The sequence below is a fragment of the Catharus ustulatus genome, chromosome 3 (genome assembly GCF_009819885.2).
Source record: "Catharus ustulatus isolate bCatUst1 chromosome 3, bCatUst1.pri.v2, whole genome shotgun sequence".
Taxonomy (NCBI): domain Eukaryota; kingdom Metazoa; phylum Chordata; class Aves; order Passeriformes; family Turdidae; genus Catharus; species Catharus ustulatus.
This window is the reverse complement of record NC_046223.1, coordinates 95,133,641-95,153,229: the sequence shown is the minus strand read 5'-3', so window position 1 is coordinate 95,153,229 and position 19,589 is coordinate 95,133,641.

Genomic DNA, 19,589 nt, shown 5'->3' with positions numbered 1-19,589 from the left:
TGGAAGCAGTGCTGATAACCCAGTGATGTTTTCATTATGGCTGAGCTTTTCTCACACAGCCAAGACCTCTTCTTCTCTTTACCAGCCCCACCAGTAAAGATGATGGGGTGCACAAGAAGTTGGGAGGGGACACAGCCAGGACAGCTGATCCCAAATTACCCAGTGCATATCACATATTGTGTGGCAGCTTGCTTAGCATATAAATCTAGGGGAGAAAAAGGAAGTGGATCATGTTTAGAGTGATGGCATTTTGTCTTCCCAACTTTATCATTGCATGCGATGGGACCCTGCTTTCCTGGAGATGGTCAAACACCTGCCTGACATGGGAAGTGATGAATAAATTCCTTGGTTTGCTTTGCTTGAATGTGTGGCTTTTACTTTACCTATTAAACTGTCTTCATCTCAACCTGGGTTTTCTCACTTTTATCTTTCTGATTCTGTCCCTGATTCTGCTGCTGGGAAGAGTGCATGGCCACCTTGCCAACTGAGGTTAAACAACAACAGGTCAGAGGTTAACACAGTGGTCAGATTCCTCCATTTTCATATAATTATTTTAGATGTCTGTTCTGGTGATTTATTTTTTCCAGACTGAATCATTGATGGCAGATTCTTAATTTTATCACCATTATCAGAGGTGTGATTTCCATGGAAGAGAAATCTTAAATCAAATTATTATTCAGTGTTTTAAATTAATTTAATGGTTGTGCCTTTTTGAAATAAATTTCTTTAATAAAGATATATTGCTTGCAAGAATACAATTTCATCCATGTGTTCATCTCCACAAAGTGAGAATCAAAAATGAGGAAACTCATCCTACTTAATGAATGCAATCTATTTCACTCTTCATAATTTCATAAGTGCTTAGCATGTAAAGAGTTTGAAAAGCTGTCACATCCTTGGAAAGGACCATGATCTTGACCTTGCAGTCATGATGCAAATTCTGACAGTGATTTGCTTCATGACCTTGCACAAGTCAGTCTGTTGAAGGCTGTGGGAGCAGCAGCATTTTCCAAGATTTGTACCTGCATGAGCACATTAATTATGTTCTCAGTAAAAACTGTTTTTAAAATGCTTATATTTGAAATTTAATGCTAAAGGTAATAAATTTTAATGTTTAAAATCTAAAAATGCATACATCCCACTTATGCAGTCTCCTCTATTCCACACCTCTTCCACATATTGCTGGTGTCCATTGAAGAAATTTGCTAGGCAATCCAGATAAAATCATGGTTGACCATGGCCTTTCCCCTACTGTGGATGTAGTATCAATATTCTAAAAAATACTTTTAATCCTGCTTACTCTTTGTTCAAATGCAACACTAAATTGGAATCAAATCTCTTCTTTGTAAAGTTCTAGTGATCTACCTCATCAGCATAGCATGTTTGTCACAGTTCAGGATTTCTCAGTGTGCATGAGCAGCTATATACAGCATATGAGCTACTAGTAAGTTATAACAATTTGATACTAATTCAATTTTGATATTAATGCAATTCATGTTAGAATATTAAGGGAATTTTGATTTTTAAAAAAAGAATATGCTAAAACATATGGGTCACAAACCTTCCTATTATAAGCAAAAGCTTTCCAAGTCAAAGAAATTTAAATAGAAGATTCCAAATTATGACCTTTTTCATATTTCAAAGAAAGAAGATATTTCAATTTATTTCTTTTTTCTCTTTGGAGCCTCAGTATTTACACAGCATTAATGTTAAGGGAAATTGTTTTAAATAACTAAAAGTTCTTATTCTGTTTGTATTATCTTGTCTTCTTTTTAAATTCCATTTCATGTTAATATATTTAAGCATTGGCTCTCACAACCATGAATAACCTCCTTGCTTTTATTGTAACAATACAGACACCCTACTTACAAATCAAAGAAAGTTTATTTTATTGACAATTTACATAGAAGAAAATCACCTCTTATGAACAACATCGTAGAAACTCAAATGTTTCATATCCATAGTCCAGTAAATTTATGTCCCTTAGAACAAGGGCTTTTTATTTCTCTTCATTTTTTTTCCCCTAAGTGGTACATGCGCCCAATATGGATAATCCACTGTAAAGCATATTGAATTTTTGTTACTTGTCCAAGTACCTTTATTCACACAGTGGTGTCACATCACACTAAATGAAGATGTAAAGCAATTGCCTTACTACTGAACATTTTCTATACACTCATGATGAATTTTATTTCAGATAGCTGTATAATGTAATTTTATTAGGATTTTTTAAATTATTATTATTTTTACTTTTACTCAGTATATTTAACTCTCCCTTCCCCTCAAAAAATCTTAAAAAGTCCAACCCCAAAAATATAACAGAAAGTAAGGTAAACAGTTAACAAACTGAACACAGGTATTCAGATACTTGATACTTTTTTCATTATCTTCTTCTCTTATTCAAAAGATGTGTGTTACAACCAATAGGACTCCTATTTCACATCACAGAGAATTTGAAGGCTTAATATTTTAAGAGATTACTGACTCCTCACTGCCAATTTTGATACTCAAGCACATAATTTTCTTATGATTGAGACTGTTAAATCCCTTTTGAACACCTATCTGTATTTTTTTGGCATTTTTTGGAAGTTTCTAAAGGTCAAATGCTTCGAGACTGAACATAGAGCATCCTTGAGCAGTGCATTATTCCTTAACCATCTTGCCTTCAGGTGAAATGTGGTAAGTATTCCTAGAGCATCCCTGCCACAGTCTCATACAATAAAGAAATGGGGATTTACATTCAAAAAGGTATCTCATTATAGCAAGTGGTCCAAAGTGAGGATATTCAGCTGATAAGGCAAAGACCTACAGTCAGATCTCTGGTCTAAGTTTGGAGTAACATCCTGGGTTTAGATTTCCCTAAGAGTGCCTTTGCCCTGGTGTGGGTACTGCTGCTTCAACCACTTCTGTTTTGTATGAACACAATGTAGGGCACAAGGCCTGGAACTTGTCTCACATAGTAATTGTGAATAGGGCTGCCCATTTTGGATGAAGAGATCTTAGCATTATATATACGATATGATCTGGGCCATGTAATTTTTCCTCGTGTCATTGTAGTGTACAACTTTAATTTATTTAATGACAAGTAGCATTGCAGTAAAATTGCTTTTCTTAATTTCAGTGCTATGCCATAAGTGCATATTACAAATGGATAAAATAAAAATGACCATCCAAGACTGGTAACTTAATTGGAGCTTACAAAAGCAATAAATAAGACTATAAAACCAGTTTTTAATGTAAAAAGTAAACTTCGAAGAGAAACCAGGGGAAGGCATTCACTAAGAGGACTTGCAGATTGTTTTTAATCATACCACTGATCTTCTGTCAGACTTCTGGCAAGCTATTAATTCCTCCTGAAAAAATAACACAATTAGGTGTAGTAGAACAATTTCATTTGATTATCAGAGCCAAATTTCTGTGGAAATTGCATGCTTTATAAGAATTTCTACCTTTCTTATTCTTCTCATTGTCCCCAGTTCCAATCTGCAAAACTCCTGTGGGAATGTTGTGTAGACATCAATTATTATGGTGATAAACAGTGGAAAAAGGCAATAAAGAACATGTTTTGAAAAGATGCCCCAACCAAGAGGCTAGGGATAAAAAGCCAATGTCAGTAAGCATTTGCCATACTAAGATGTCCTGTCATGTAAGCTGTCATTTCTAAGGAAACACAGATGGGGTGAAAAGCATATATGCAGGGACTGCAATTGATCCCTTTGTCCTCCCATTTGCTATCCATATAATGTGAAAAATGTGAATAAACTAGCATGACTAGTAAAACAAATTGACTTCAATATCAAATGTAGCAAAACAGATGGGATGTTCCAATAGAATGAAGAACTGTAGAATAAAGTGTGGGGGGTGGAATGTTTACATTCAATGAAATTTAAAGCATGTTCTTTCAATTAAAATAATAAGCACATTCTTTCAAAACTTTTATTTCAGTAAAATGTATTGGTTTCTGGTTTGATCTCAAATAAACTTTCACAAATCAGAAACCTCAGGAAAATTGAATTTTTAGATTTAAAAAAAGCATAATGAATCAAGTTTTTTAAAAAAATTCTATTGAGCTCCAAAAACAGACCTATTTTGAAATTGAAAAGAAGAAAATCCACACAGAAGAAAATTCTTCTGTGCCAAGTGTGGGTTGTGCATTGCTCATCTTTCTCCTATTCATGTATTTTATCATTGAATACACAATATCTGAAAACCTTTTATGTATGTAGTCTCACAGAGCAATAATACTCCAATTATAAATATACTGAAAGAGCATGGAGATTGTGTGTGACTAAATGACTTGTGAATGTTACCCAGACTGAAGTCAGGTGCTTAGAAGGAAATTGAATCCTAGTATTGAAATTTCCAAGGTAATGCCTAGTCTAATACTGGGTTCTGTAATTCTGGAACTATCCTTCCTTATTGCACTCAATACATGGAATCAGCATGCCTGCCTTTTCTCTTTTGCATTTCAAGGAAGATCAACTCTCTGCCTTTCCTTGAAAAGATGTGAATACAGACCTCATCAATTCTACATTGAGTATTTTACACTATGAAAGGCAAACACAATGGCTACAGAGCTCATTTCATCTGTTCTAGGAGATATATATTTCATACTGTGAGTAAGGATTTTCCTAATGAAGAATTGAAATCCTGTTTTGTCCCACCCTACCACTGTCCCAGTCCACAGCAATATGTCTCAAGTAGCTTTTACAGTAATGGAATTGTGCTGTCAGGGAAGTTGCATTTTGTGTTCTGCTAAATGACATTAAACTAGTGAAGAACCCTTACACAACTGCACTCTTGTCTTAATCAAAGCACATTAGGAAGATACTGAGGGGAAGAAAGAATTTAACAAGAGCATGTCATTGTTTTCCTCCTTGGTAGACAGACCACCTTGGAAAGAAGTCATGACACTGGGAGAGGGGAGGTAGTTTGGAAATCTGTGTACTTCTGCAGTATCAGTGATTTCTGCTCTGAACTCAATGAAAGTGTTGAAAGTGTTCATGTGGGCTGGAAGACTGGGTATGGGATTGCCACATAACAGTAACCTTCTTGCTTTGCAAATGATGAAGATAAAGTTGACCTGATTTTACTGTTTATCACTCCTCTCTGTTCAAATCTATGTTCTAGTAATTGCTTACATTTTAAATTAAAGGGATTTGTTCAGGGAGGTTGGAGATATCCTTAAGAACTATTCAAAAGCTGTTTGGATGTGATCCTGAGCAGCTGGTTGTAGGTGGCCCTGCTGGAGCAGGGAATTCAGCTGGACGGGTGCTTTCCAAATTCAAACATTCTGTGAGTCTCCTTATTACCAGAATAATTCTTAATCATGTCTGTATATATTACTTTCAAAAAATACGCATTCCTTGAGTCCCCAGCTACATGAAAATTTGAACCTCAAAAATAGAAAATATACAATATTCTTAGGAAGGCATTCAGCTGAGAGGGGCTTCTGCTTGGTACTTAAATAAAAAGAAGAAATACTGTTTGTGGTAAGCCGACATTGGCTAGCTGTAAGGTGTCTATGAACCTTCTTTGTAGCTTTACCCCCTCAACAGGATGGAGTGAGAAAAATACTATTAAAAGCTTCTGGATCAAGATAAGGACAGGGTGATCACTCAGCAATTACCATCGCAGGCAAAAATAATCTACCTTAGGGAAATCATTTTATTAACAATTGAACAGAGCAGGTTAATGAGAAATAAGAAAAAAATTTACAAATCAACTTCCCCTCATTCCTCCCTTCTTTCCAGGCTCAACTTCACCCCCAATTTCTCTATCTCTTGCACACAAGTGGTATGAGGAAGATGAGCTATCAGTTCATCATATGTCCTCTCTGCCACTACTTCTTCCTCACATTCCTCCTCTGACCCAGCGTGGTTCCCTTCCATAGGGTACAGCTCTTCAGGATCAGACTCCTCCATCATGGATCACCTATGGAGTCACAAGTCCTACCAGCAAAGCTGCTCCAGCATGGGCTTCTCTCCCTGTGGGGCCAGATGTTCTGCCAGAAGCCTGCTCCAATACGGGTTCCCCATGGGGTCACAGCCTCCTTCAGGCATCTGCCTGCTCTAGCATGGGATCATTCATGGGCTGGGGATGGATATCTGATCCTCTACAGACCTCCATGAGCTGCAGGGGGACAGCTGCCTCGCTGTGGTGTTCACCACAGGCTGTAGGAGAAACTGCTCTGGTGCCTGGGGCACCTCCTCCCTTTCCTTCTTCAATGACCTTGATGTCTTTTGTTTCTGTCACCTATTGTCAGTCACCTCTTTCCTAGCTGCTGTTGCACCTTTTTTTTTCCTTAAATATTTTATCACAAAGGTGATAATTGTCACTGATGACTTGGGTTTGGCCAGCAGCAGATCTGTCCTAGAGCATCCTGGAACAGCCCTTCTCAGACATGGTGGCATCTTCTCACAGAAACAAGTATGACAACCCTCTAGTATCTAAAACTTACTGTATAAACCCAATACAACATTGAAAACTAAATTCAATGGACAGGTTATGAAAAATATACTAAAAAAATGTTCTTCAAAGTATAAAGCCAGCCTAGCAGCTGCCCATAAGTACAGAAAAATTAGGTATGAAAGTTTAATTGAAATCAACAGACAAAGGTGTTTCATAGCTGAGGTCTTATAAAATAAGTAGTATGAAAATAAAAATGAAGGGAAAAAAGAAGATACATAGAAGGACACATTTAAACACCATAAGTAAAATGATCCAGGGAACCCAAACTTTGGAGAATACGAAATACATATGCATTTATTAATATTTTTTAAATTGACCTGCAGATGATTGACAGCCATCATGTGCACTTAAAAGGCAATATATAGATACATGTATTGTAAACAGAGTAGCAGAGAAAAAAAATTTGTATTAATAATAATTTCATTTGAACCATACTCTAAGGTCTTGTAGAATAATCTGTAAGAGATTTATAGTGCAATCACTTCCAGTGTTCCTCTGGGAGTATTAACCTCTAGAGTTTGAAAAATGTTCAAAATAGAAATATATTTTTCTGTCTAAATTGTTTCTCTTTTTTAAAAATTTTTTTTATTTAGAAAGTAAATTTCAAAGTCGAAAGGTTCCCATTTACTGTGTAACCACTGTAGCAGCTTTTCATGCCGTGTTTCTATTCCTCATCTGCTGTTATAAAGAAGTGAGATGGAAACACTGCTCTTAAAACTACAGTAATTTCACGATTATAAGCCGCACTGAGTATAAGCCGCACTTCCGGGTGCCAGCAACTTTTCGTTCTTTGTCCATACATAAGCCGCACCTGATTATAAGCTGCACGTTACAATACAGAGTGTGATTAAAGGTATCTGTTCTATCACCATCTGTTGAGGGTGAGGGCAGTGATCCTTATCTCAACGGCAGATATTCTGCTAATGGGCCATCCATTGAAACCAGGCAGGGCATTGTTCTTTATCTTTTCACAGCCCATCCTTCCTCCAGCGAGTAATTTTCTGCTAATGGCCATTGAGTCCCACTGTGGGACTGATAAAATTACTGCATCCCATTGGAATTTGCTCCAGCCGGGGGAAGAGTCCAACATTTCTTACCAAGATAAAAACAGAGGCTTTGGGACACTAAGGGAGCCCCTTTCTCCACTGGACTCCAGAGGAAAACCGGATTTCTCCACATCACCACTGGAGCTCCGGAGGGAAACTGCACCTTCTGCAGGAGCACTGCTTCAACTGAGCCACATCTGTCACTGCAGGAGGATGCAGCCACCATTTAATGGGACTGCTACCAACACCCTGCCTGACGGGGTGTCAGGTTGTACTCTGACTTTGTCAGGGTTTGGAGTTTGTTTCTTTTTAGTACTGTATTTCTATTTTAATTTCCCTAGAAAAGAACTGTTATTCCTAATTCCCATATCTTTGCCTGAAAGCCTCTTGATTTCAAAATTATAATAATTTGGAGGGGGGCGGTTTACATTCTCCATTTCAAAGAGAAGTTCCTGCCTTTCTCAGCAGACACCTGTCCTCCAAACTAAAACAGCAACTTTTTGTTCTTTGTCCTTATGTAAGCCACAGCTGATTATAAGCTGCACTTTGGGTTCAGACCAAAATTTTAGTCAAAATGGTGGGGCTTATAATCGTGAAATTACTGTACATTTTTGCTCTTAAGACTTCATATTGCTTGAAATGTAAATCCCCGTCCAAGCCAAGTTGTGCAAACTAAAGTTAAGTAGGATGGACATCTGAGATACTGAGCTCAGGAAATCCAAAATAGACTTTGCATTCCAGGAACAAGTCCATCTCTTTTACACTATAATATATTTCAGGATACTTTCTGTTTTGCAGTCTTTCTGTAACAGCAAAATCCATTCTATTTCTCTGCAGGTCTAAAGTAGCTGGAGTTTTTCCCATATACTACCTTCTATAAATCTCAGCAGGAAAGAGCAGATGGATTAATTCAACTTAATAGAAATAAAATTACATCTTTCATGATACAGATACATTTTGAGACTTGTCACAGTTGGTCCTGAAAGGTAATGCAAAGTTTAATACAATGGGGTGCCATATGAGGTGCATTCTGAAAAGGAAGTTCACCTTCTGCTCAATGCATCTTTAAAGGTATGCATTCAAGGAACTTTTTTAAACCTCTGCTTTATGATTGAAGTTTCTTTTAGCTGGACCAGAAGCTTAGGACTTCTCTCTGTGCTGTGTGCTGGGCTGCATGATGTAACCAGCATAACATGTCTGGAGGATAATTGTGTGACTTGTACTGCCATAATGGATCATAGTATGCAGTTGGATTATTCAGCTTACTTAAAAAGGTAAGTGTGGAGTGTTCTTTGATGTGCTTTATCTGGGTTTATCCCAGTTAACCTCATATACTAGATAAAATTTAGAGTAATGTCAGTAAACTGAAACCTAAAGTCCCTTTCTAAACTGCATTTTAGTGCTTGTGGAGTGTATTTCAAAAGCCCAGGGTAGTCCCTGGGCAATATCACTTTCCCTAAACTTTGCTTTCAGCCTGTCTGTTTTCTGAAGTCATTTCCATCAGGATATTCAGATTACACAGCATTAATCCATAAATGTCATTTAGCATTAAACCCTACCCTAGTAAACCAGTAATTAAGAAAAATAATACTGTTTTGTCTTTCTTGGTTTGTCTGCAAGAAAAACAACTATTAGTATTGACTATTAGTTACCACTACCTGCTCAATAGGAAAGATTTCAATTATTTGAATAAAAGTCACATATTCAGAAGATTAATGTACTTTTTAAATCTTGGGGGGTGGGGGAAGACTCTACTGGGAAAGTACAAACCCACAATTATTAAAAACTTCTTTTAGTGATGGTGAAGTATATGATATAGTAGCTGTCTGTGAAATTTCCTGTGAGCTCTTTTGTCTTTTATGTACTTTATAATTATCATGGCTTGCAATTTTGTATTAAACTGCAAAACTATGTGGGTACCTGAATCTGTTTTATCTTTAAATACTCTTTAAATGCTTTTTGTATATGGAGAAATAGTGTACTATAATACACTTGTTTCTAGAAGAGGAAAAGCTATGATTCAAGCCACTTTGCGTCCCTGTTTCTATTTCATGGACAAATCAAGAAATTTCACAAAAATTACACCTATTTGTGAATAGTTTTGGTCTTTTGAGTTCTCTCGGAGTGAACATTTATAGTCTTACTGTTCTCAACTAGGCTCCAGTTTCAATGCAGGAACCATAACAATAGTGGGGGTTTTATGCCATACTAACAAGGCAGGCCCTAATGTATTTCAGTTTAAAAAAAATCTCCAAACAACAAAACAAACAAAAACCCCACAAAAACGACAAAAAAAACCCCAACAAAACAATATATAAATATAGTTCACAAGTCTGTGTTATCTGTTGATCAAAACTGCTGTCAAACACTTATGTACATGGAGTTACACTGGTAACTGGGAAATATTTGGGCCCTTCTTGGTTTGTTCCTATTAGCAGGTAAGAAGGGTGAGAGGAGACACATATTTTGTGGGAGTCATTTCCATCCATGGAAAGCCTATTATTGTTCTTTCTCTCCAGCCTTTGAGGGCAAAGTACAACATGTTTCTTTGCCTGCAGTACAGTCCTTCCATCTTAGCCCCTGCTCCCAAGTTTTCACTGTCCCCAAATATCACAAAGTTGCTTTTGCCCTCTTCTAATTGTCTCTTGCTTTTCTGGTTGTTTTTCTGTCTCTGACAGATCTAACATCTACACGAGAAAGTCTCATGTACTAAGAGTGAATAATGGACTGTGGTGGCCAACTACAAACAAACTGGAGCTATGCAGAACAGAAGTAGGTGGTCTCCATGCTGCACTTTGTGGGGATGACAACCCAGGAAAGATATGAGCAAGAGGCACAGTGAATAAATTTGGGCACTGAACAGAAGATGTTCATACTGGAAGGTACATGATTTCCAGGCTTGTATCAGTAAATGAGTTGCTAATTTAGTGATATTCTGAGAGCTCAGGGTATGGGCATGAGCTGTTGTACCTAACATTGCAGTGTTAGCAGAGTCACTGGCATAGTTCTGGCTTAGGCCAAACTGCATTTTAGGCAGATTACACCTTGTACCTAGCCATGGAATGGTAGAGAACAAGCACCATTCCTAGCTGGTAGTTTGAATACTGATTAGAGAGCTTTCTGAATGGATGCAACCTGTATTAAAAAGCAGTGACTGACCAGTTTTATTTACAGGTACAGGTGTAGCTTTGAGTCCCAGTGGAGACCAGGTCCAATGCAATCAGCTGACAGCTGTCCTGCCCTCCCAGCAAAAGATACACAAGCAGATTTGTGTTTGCCACCATCCTTGCCTGTACAACCCAGCAAGGTTCAAGGGTCTAAGGAGGCATTAGGCTGCTCCTGAACAAAACAATTTTAATTTCTTCTCCGCCTTGCTTAAATGAATTGTGAATCTCCTGTTAGTAATTTTTAATGATGTCTGTGATTGACCTTATGATTGATAGTAGTGCTTAGCATTTTCTGACATATCCATACATTAATTCCTTGGCAAATTGTGCAAGTCATATAACCTCAATCCTATTTAGTCTGAAATTTAACTAATTTTTTTTTGGTTTAGAGACTCTTTTGTCATTTGCTATAAAACATACCAGTCTTTCTTTTCTGATGCCTTCCCGATCCTTAGGTATAAAATTTGGCAAAATTTTTATGTTCTTCAGTGTATAATTTACACAATAAGCTAAAATACACCATGCCTTTGAGAGAAATATTTTGCCCTCATTTTTTTTCCAATTCAGTTCCAAATAAATCAGTATTATACAAAACCACATCTCATCTCAATTTAAACATTTACTTCTGAAAATACTGGTAACAAACAGCAAATAAGACTCATAAGTCTTTTGGCTTTTTTAATACATCCTTGAAATATCCCCTGCTGGCCATTTTCACGGCTACCAAGGATAGGAAACGCTCACTCTAGTTATGAAAAAGTAAGAAGTCTAAATCAGGTTTCAACCATCCATAATCGGTGGAGAAAGGCAGGCAGCTCCAGAGGGTGATTCATTCTCTCCTAAAATAAAGGGGGTGAATCACCCTCTAGAGCTGCCTTCTATTTACCCTTGATTGCAGAGGGAATCTTGATGACTGCTTTTAAAAAGACATGATTATGCAGTCATTTAAATGAACATAAATTTAGGTTGTTGTCAAAAGTGTGGACCCACCTTGCTCCACTGTGTCTCCCTATTTCCTCTTTTTTTTTTTTTTTTTTTTTTTGATGCTGTGGGAGGGACAGCTGATAAATGATTGGTTATAAAACAGTACATAGATTTTTTTTGGCGGGGGGGAAGTTGAGTTTCGTGGAGTTGTATTCCCTAATGTGGCTTCCACAGTGATTGCAAAAGCTTAGCACCAGTGCAAGCATTTATGGGAACCCTAACTGCTCACTTTAAAGTTGCAGAAAAGTGCTGTCTTAAATTAAAGTGACAATGTAACCTCAATTTATAAGCAAATAGATTTGGGTGAAATTAATCTTTTAATTGAAACTATTCTGTTACCTAAGCATGATGCCTTACTGACATTTGAGATCATTTTTGGTAACTTTAAAAGTGTTATTTTAGTTAGGATTTAGACATTAATTTACTCTTAAAGGTGTAATTGCAGCTATATATTTCACCAAGGAATCTATGAGGAAAATATGCCTTGAAACTGGTAGACAGGAAAAAGCTGATGCTGTTTTCTTGAACCTATTACCCCCAACAGCATGGTAATAAAGGCTCCAAAGAATCCCTTCCATAAGTAGCTCTGGATAAGCAAAATCAATCTCTTTACTTTTCTTACATGGCTCAGGATGGAATATTGTGTATTTTCCTTCTTGCCCAGTAACATGCTAATTCTGTCTCTTTCAATGTTTAATGATAGCATCTTTTTAGTGTTTGACATAAAAGAAATTCTCAAGAGGCAAAAATAAAGGAAGGAATTGCCACAATGGACACCTGGAATCTCAGCCCCTACACACACTAACACAGCGATGTCTAGCCAGGCAAAAAAGGGTTTTCCAGCCTCTTCAATACTTTTAAATTCTCTCAGATTCTGGACATAATAGCTGCATGGAGGGCTGTCCCATTGGGAATGGTGCCTGTCTCCAGCCACCTCTGAGTGGTTTGTAAGTACTGCTGTGGGAACAAGAGAGTGGTCCAGGCACCGGGCATCTTTCTAGTAATTAGTTGTCATACCAAAGCAAGCCCTGGTGCCTGAACAGGGCAATATTTTACTTAGCTGTAGAGCCAAAGCCTCAGGAATGTCAGAAAATATATTGGCCCATCACGGACAAACATGAGAATGACTGTTCAGGTAGCAAGTTGAATTTGGTTGTTAATTTTTTACAGAAAATGGCAATGATAACAATTCATGAATATTTGGGAACTCTTTTTTCCACAGAATCTGTTTTTCCAGTACTACCTGCAACATATGGTATAAAGACACTTTCTTTTTTGTCTCAAATTAGTGCATTAAAAATGAAACCCCAAGTTAAAATTATTTGGACTCTTACTCACACGCACAGGCACACAATGAATCAGATGGATTCAATTTAGACTTTTTTGAGATCAAAAAGCCTTATACTAAATGGAGAGATAAATATTTTATACTGTTAAAATAGTATGAAACTTCAAAAATGGACTTTCTTTGACTGAGTAGATCTGAGTTACAGAAAGTTAAAAAAACATTTGAATGATTCTCTCAGTATGTGACCAGCTATGCTTTCCTGACATGGAGAAGCTCACCCCAGTGCCATTGTGACTGTTCATTAAGAAACTGCTGTCTCCTTTGAAAGTACAAGCTGAAGAATGATGAGGGCTTCTAATGCAACAATAGAAGATCCGTTAGTTATTTCCAGAAAAACCTCTCCTGAAAAAAAGCATGTTTCTCTGATAGCATCACTCTTCTTTTCTAGAATGGGAAAATGCAGATTATATTAGCACTAAAACAGAACTGGAAAGACTTTCTCCTTCATGTAATTAGCAGCAGAAAGGCTAATCATCACACACGGTTCCAGAAGAAACCCTTACTTCCCTCTTCTCCTCAACACTTCCATGGGGTAAGGTCTGCCAGCATTTGGTTTTGTCTCTTTCAGATCTGAAAGGAAGAGGACCCACTGATGGAAACTTCTACCAGGAAGCTCAAAACCAAAAAAATCAAACAGCAAAGACTTTGGTCCCAGGTTGCAGTGGGGCTCAGGCACTTCTTTGGATGCCTTATTCTAGCACTCAGTCACATTCATTCATAAGATCCTGCTCAGTTGCTGCCAAATCTAACAGGGTGTAGAGTCCTTTGGCAACTAACCTTGTGCTAGTAAAGTTCCTGCGGCATCTACCTTTTGCTGTAAAATGGTTAATAATGTAGTTTACACAGTCGTTTTTACAGGATTAATTGGACTGACATTTTTCTTTCTGTAAAACTGTTGTTGCCCTTATGTTATCAGCTGAGCTGAACACAGACCCTGATTATTGCTACAGCAGGGCTGTTTTGTGCAAACTTGCAGGAATAAAAAAATTATAATGCCTACCTGTCCTCTAGAGAGAAAGCTGGGAAATTCTTAAATCTGAAAACTTTAAATGCGAACAGATGAAAAGGAAATTTGCAGACAAATTTAAAATATATATATTTTTAATTAAACCCCAAAATACATAAAGAATCACAGAAAAAATGTTTACCTGTTGGAAATATTAATTAGCTTCTGTTCAGAGGAATCTTTTCTATCCTTTCAGATATGCCAAAATTTTTTGGATCAAATAAGAAGAATAATAGAAGAGCAAGCTCCCTCTCATCTATTCTTATCTGCAAACCAGTGACTGTAATAACTTCTTCATTACATTTTGAAATACTACTGGCAGCAAGAAGACAGACAGTAGTTCTCAGTGCAGCATCAGAAGTATGGTTTTCCCTGATTGACCTGCAGAGGCATGTCTTATTTGATGTGACTCCATTTTTCAAAAAGGGTTGTCTGAAAAACAAGCCTCATCAGCACATATTCGCCTGCAGGATCCCTTACAGATTTCTTGTAACAAAGGCTTCCTCTTGGGAGATGACAGGCAGAATTTCCCATGGCCTATGGGAATTACTACATGAGGAGAGCAGCCTACCACGTGAAAGACCTTTTTCCAGTGAGTCTAGATGTAGTTACAGCTTAGCAGATCATGAAGTTTATAGATTTGTAACCTGAATTTTACCACTTCTTTTTTTGTTAATTTTATCTAGATTTAAGAAAGTAGGGCTCAGGAAAGAGAGGCTGACTTGCAACAAACACAAGAGGCAGCAAGGAAATGTGTAAGCAAATTAATTTATTGTAGATTAAGTGGCAGATACTAATAAGTAAGTATTCTCATTCTATAAAGATTTTAGTAACATAATTAATCAGGAGCCTAAAAGTAGGTTGTGGGAGAAGTATCCCTGAAAATGCTGGGTAGAGTTGGGGCTCTAACATCTGCAAGTGACCCTCCATCAACTGACTCCAGCCAACACTGAAGAAACAATACATTTCACAAGATTTTCCTGCTCTTTATGGTAGGGAATATTGCTAATAACAATATTGCTAATAGAGTTAAAGCAATTTTATCAAATAGATTTTGATCAGAAGTTGCTTACAACTTGCACATTAGGAATCAGAGACAGTCTCGTAAGTAAAACTATCAGCCAGTGTCACTGGTTTATTTATGAGCCTAGTACTGCTGACAAATTAGGGTCATACTGATCAGCCTGAGTTTTGTTTTAATTAGGTCTGTGTAAGTAATAAGCTCTGGAACAGTGGCTATTATTTAGGTACATTTTAAGTTATAAATTAGACATATGGATATTGAGATTTTTCTTTTATTCTTTTTTAAAATTTTGATGATATCAGAAATTATTTCCAGGAAGATTTTATCTGAACCTCTACAGGAGAAGAAAGAAAGGATAGTCTTACAAAAATATCGCTCATCTCCCAGGTGAAAGAATAATATCAAGACCAAGACTTAGACTTACAGAATTGAAATATTTGAACACTGAAAAAAGATTCTGGCAGGGATAATCAGTCATCAAGAAGAGTGGCCCTTGTGCCAGGATGATCAAGGGCAGAGAGTTCTAGCAGTGCAGGGTGCGCTGGGGGGTTCCCAAACTGGGAGAGCCTCAGGAGACCTGAGGGAGCTGCCAGGAACCTGCAGCTCACATGACAGCAGCTGACAGGACCTGGGCAGGGCCAGGCGTCACGGTGGCCAAGCCCTCCACAGGCAGAAAAGAAGCCCTTAGGCTCTGGGAGGTTGAGGAGTGTCCTGGAGTGAGTGGGAGAGAGAGACACATTACTGGAATTGCACCCTGCCTTCCCTGGGACAAGCTGTTTAGCAGACTGGTTGTCAGAGTCCCTTTGGGGGCAGTCCTGAAGAGCAAAGGAATACAGGAAGAAGAGACATTGCTCAAGAAACCCTAAAGGTGCAGGAGCAGGCTGTCCCTTGTACCAAAAGATGAACCATCGGGCAGGAGGATTGGCCTGGCTAAGCATCAGGCTTTGGCTGGACCTCAGGAAAAAAAGAAGGAGCAGGGAACTCAGGAGGCCTACTAGGATGTCATGAAGTTATGCAGGGAGAAAATTAGAAGGTTCAATGCCCAAATAGAACTTTACCTGACTACTGCTGTAAAAGACAATAAAATGTTCCTATAAATACATGAACAACAAGTGGTGTGCTGAGGAGAGTCTCCATCATTGATTGGATGTGAGGGATAACACAATGACAAAGAATGAGGAAAAGGCTGAGGTATGTGATGCCTTCCTTACTTCAGTGTTTAAGACCAGTTGATTTTAAGGTACAACCTCTCTAAGGTGTAACACAAGGGTGGGGAATAGATGGGGAAGAATGGCCCTATAATCCAGAAGGGAATGGTCAGATATTTGCTGCACCATTTTGACCTACACAAGTCCATGTGTTCAGATCAGATCCACCCAAGGGTGCTGAGGGAGACAACTGATGGAAGTGCTCACCAAGCCTCTTGCCATCATTTATTGGCAGTCTTGTCTTAAAGGGGGTATTCCAGTTGACTGGAAGTTGTGACTCCCATCTACAAGAAGGCCTGAAAGGAGAATTTAGGGAACTACAGGTATATCAGCCCGACCTTGATGTTGGGGATAATTGCAGAGCACCTTGACTGCCACCACATTCACATACAGGACAACCAGGGTACCAGGCTCAGGCAGCATGAGTTTGTGAAAGGTAAGTCCTGCCTGACTTCCCCAGCCTGCTTCTACGGCAAGGTGACCCCTTTAGTGGATGAGGGAGAGAGGGATGCTTTAGTAAAGCTTTTGACACCATTCCCACAGCATTCTTCTGGAGAGGCTGGGTGCTTATGGCTTGGACAGGTGCACTGTGTGGATGACCAGGCCCAGAGAGTCATGGTGAATTGAGTTATATCCAGCTGGTGGCCAATGACCTGTGGACTTCCCAAGAACTCAGTACTGAGTTCAGTCCTTTTTGGTATTTTTATTGACAATCTTGACTAGAATATCAAGTGCACCCTCAGTCAGTTTGCAGGTAAGGCCAGTTTGAGTGGGAATGTTGATCTCCTGGAGGGTAGGAAGGGATCCAGTCATGCTGGGTCAATGGGTCAAGGCCGTTTGTAGGAAGTTCAACAAGACCAAATACCAGGTCCTGTTCTTGGGTCACAGTAGCCCTATGTGGCACTACAGGCTGGGTGTCGGGGGGCTGGAAATTTGCCATTTGGAAAAGGACCTAGGCATTCTGATTAGCAGTGGTTAAATGTGAACTAGTGTGTGCCCTAGTGTCCAAGAAGGCCAATGACATCCTTGGTTTCTCTCAGAAAATAGTGTGGCCAGCAGTCTAAAAAGTGAGAAGCCTCCCTGTAGTTAGCACTGGTAAGGCCGTAACCAAAACCCTATGTTCATTTTCGGGCCCCTCAAGAAAGAAAGAGACACTCGAGCATGTCCAGTGAAGGGCTGTGGAGGTAGTAAAGGGTCTGGAGCACAACTCTGATAAGGGAGCTGGGTGTTGTTCAGCTTGGAGGAAAGGAACTTCAAAGGGAATAATATTTCTGTCTACAACTGCCTGAAAGGAGACTGTAGCCAGGTGGGGTCAGCCTCTTCTTCCAAACAAGGAACAGGACAAGAGGAAATAGCCTCCAGAGTCCCCAGGGGAATTTTTCATTGTATGTTAGGAATCCTTCACCATAAGGGTTGTCAAGCCTTGGAACAGGCTGCCCAGGGAAGAGGTTGATTCATCACTCCTGGAGGTATTTAAAAGATACATAGATGTGGCACTTAGGGGCACTTAGGTTTAGAGGTGGACTTGGCAGTGGGGGGTTAATGGTTGGACTCAATGGTCTTAAAGGTCTTCTCCAATATAAACCATTCTATGACTATGAATTACTTTGTACTAAAGGCCTTACACAGATTTTTGAAGGCCAAGTTTAGCAGCTCTATGCATATATCTTACAGCAGGATCAAAACCTTTAGTACCAAAATCCTGAGTGCTTCAGCAAAGGGGAAATGTTAATGGCATAAAATTTTTATAAAACCCGCAATACAGTCTGTGAGTGCTGTAATACTCTAGGTTCATTAATATTGTACTCTTAAGAGAATTGCTTCTAGAAAAGAGAGTGCTGGAACTCAGTCAAAACATATTAATTTGTTTGTTTTTAATAGTTATCTGAAAGTTAAGTTGTACATATGTAAATCTCAGGTGAGTTTCATTAATTTCACATTTGCCTTTTGTATCTGTCCTGCACTGCAACACTTCTCTTCAGCAGAGCCTTCCTGCCTTTTTCAGGGATGACACCAGTCTTTCTACCTAGAAGCTATATAAAAAGATTATATCACTTTAAATTTTTTCCATAAAGTAATTATTTGATAACTGCAAAGCAGAAAAAAAAATAATTCCTTATCTTTGACTATTTTGAATCTCCAGGTATTGTAAAAATAAATTTTGACTATTGTTCACTACTATTTCCAGCCACAATTATTAGCAGAAATTCAGCTTTTAGCCATCACTACTGGGGGATACAAAGGAAATAATATGATACTGTTAGAGGAAAGCAAACCTCTTACAGAGAAGAATATGTGCTGCCACAAGTATATCAGAGCTATCTGCTAATCTCATAGTACATGCAGCATGGGAAATAGAACTTCCCTAAATACACTAGTCCCTACCACTTTGGAGAAAGAAGACTTTCCATTAGCTGTCAGTAGATTAGATTTTCTGGTGGAAATGGCCAAAAGTCTGTTGACGTTGGCGCAGCTAAATAGATCCCTTTAATACCAACACAGACTTTAGACTGCATTGCCCTTCTAGTTTCCTGCCTCATACATAATTCACACTGTGGTTTGTAAGCTGACCATCATGATTTTAGGTCTATATTAACAAATAAATATTTGTTTATCTGTTTGGCTTATTTTTATAAGTAAAAGAGACTTGTGTACTTATATAAGTAGTTATGCAAGTGCTTATGTACTTGTTGGCTAACCTTTAGGTGTTTGTGCCTTTAGAATAATTTTTAACAGTTTGGACAATTTTGACAAAATTCAAATAGGAGAAGAGTTTTCCAAGATAATTATTTGTTGGAAATAGCATGCCAAGCTAGAGAAGAGCAACAAGAGAAACTGTCATAGTCCATTCCATTGAAGGTATCCAGCTGCACCTAACATCAGCATGCACAGAAATCTAGACTAAGTATAGTTGGCATTATGTCTTTCCCAGTAGGGGGTATTTAGTGAAATAGAAAAGTTTGTGTGTTACATATACAGTGTAAGGCTACACCTATATGAATTTTATCATGACCCTCAACCATCCATAAGTGTCAAAATTGTTCACATATTTTTTTATCGGAGGAGAATATTGAAACACTTAAAGAACTAGAAAGACAATATTTCTTCCATAACACAAGGAATAAACTTATCTGGAAGTGTTAGCTATTCCGACAGCTAGCTCTATTTACTGAAATAATATTTGTTATCTTCCATTTTCATCTGGTAACTTGGATTTTTCTTGTATGTACTTGGTTTCTAGCAAGTTCTGAAAAGTTGAGAGGAAAGTGTTCTGAAAAAAGTGTGGGGGGTTAAATGAGTCTGAAAAAATGTCCTTTTGGTTTCAGAGTTTCATA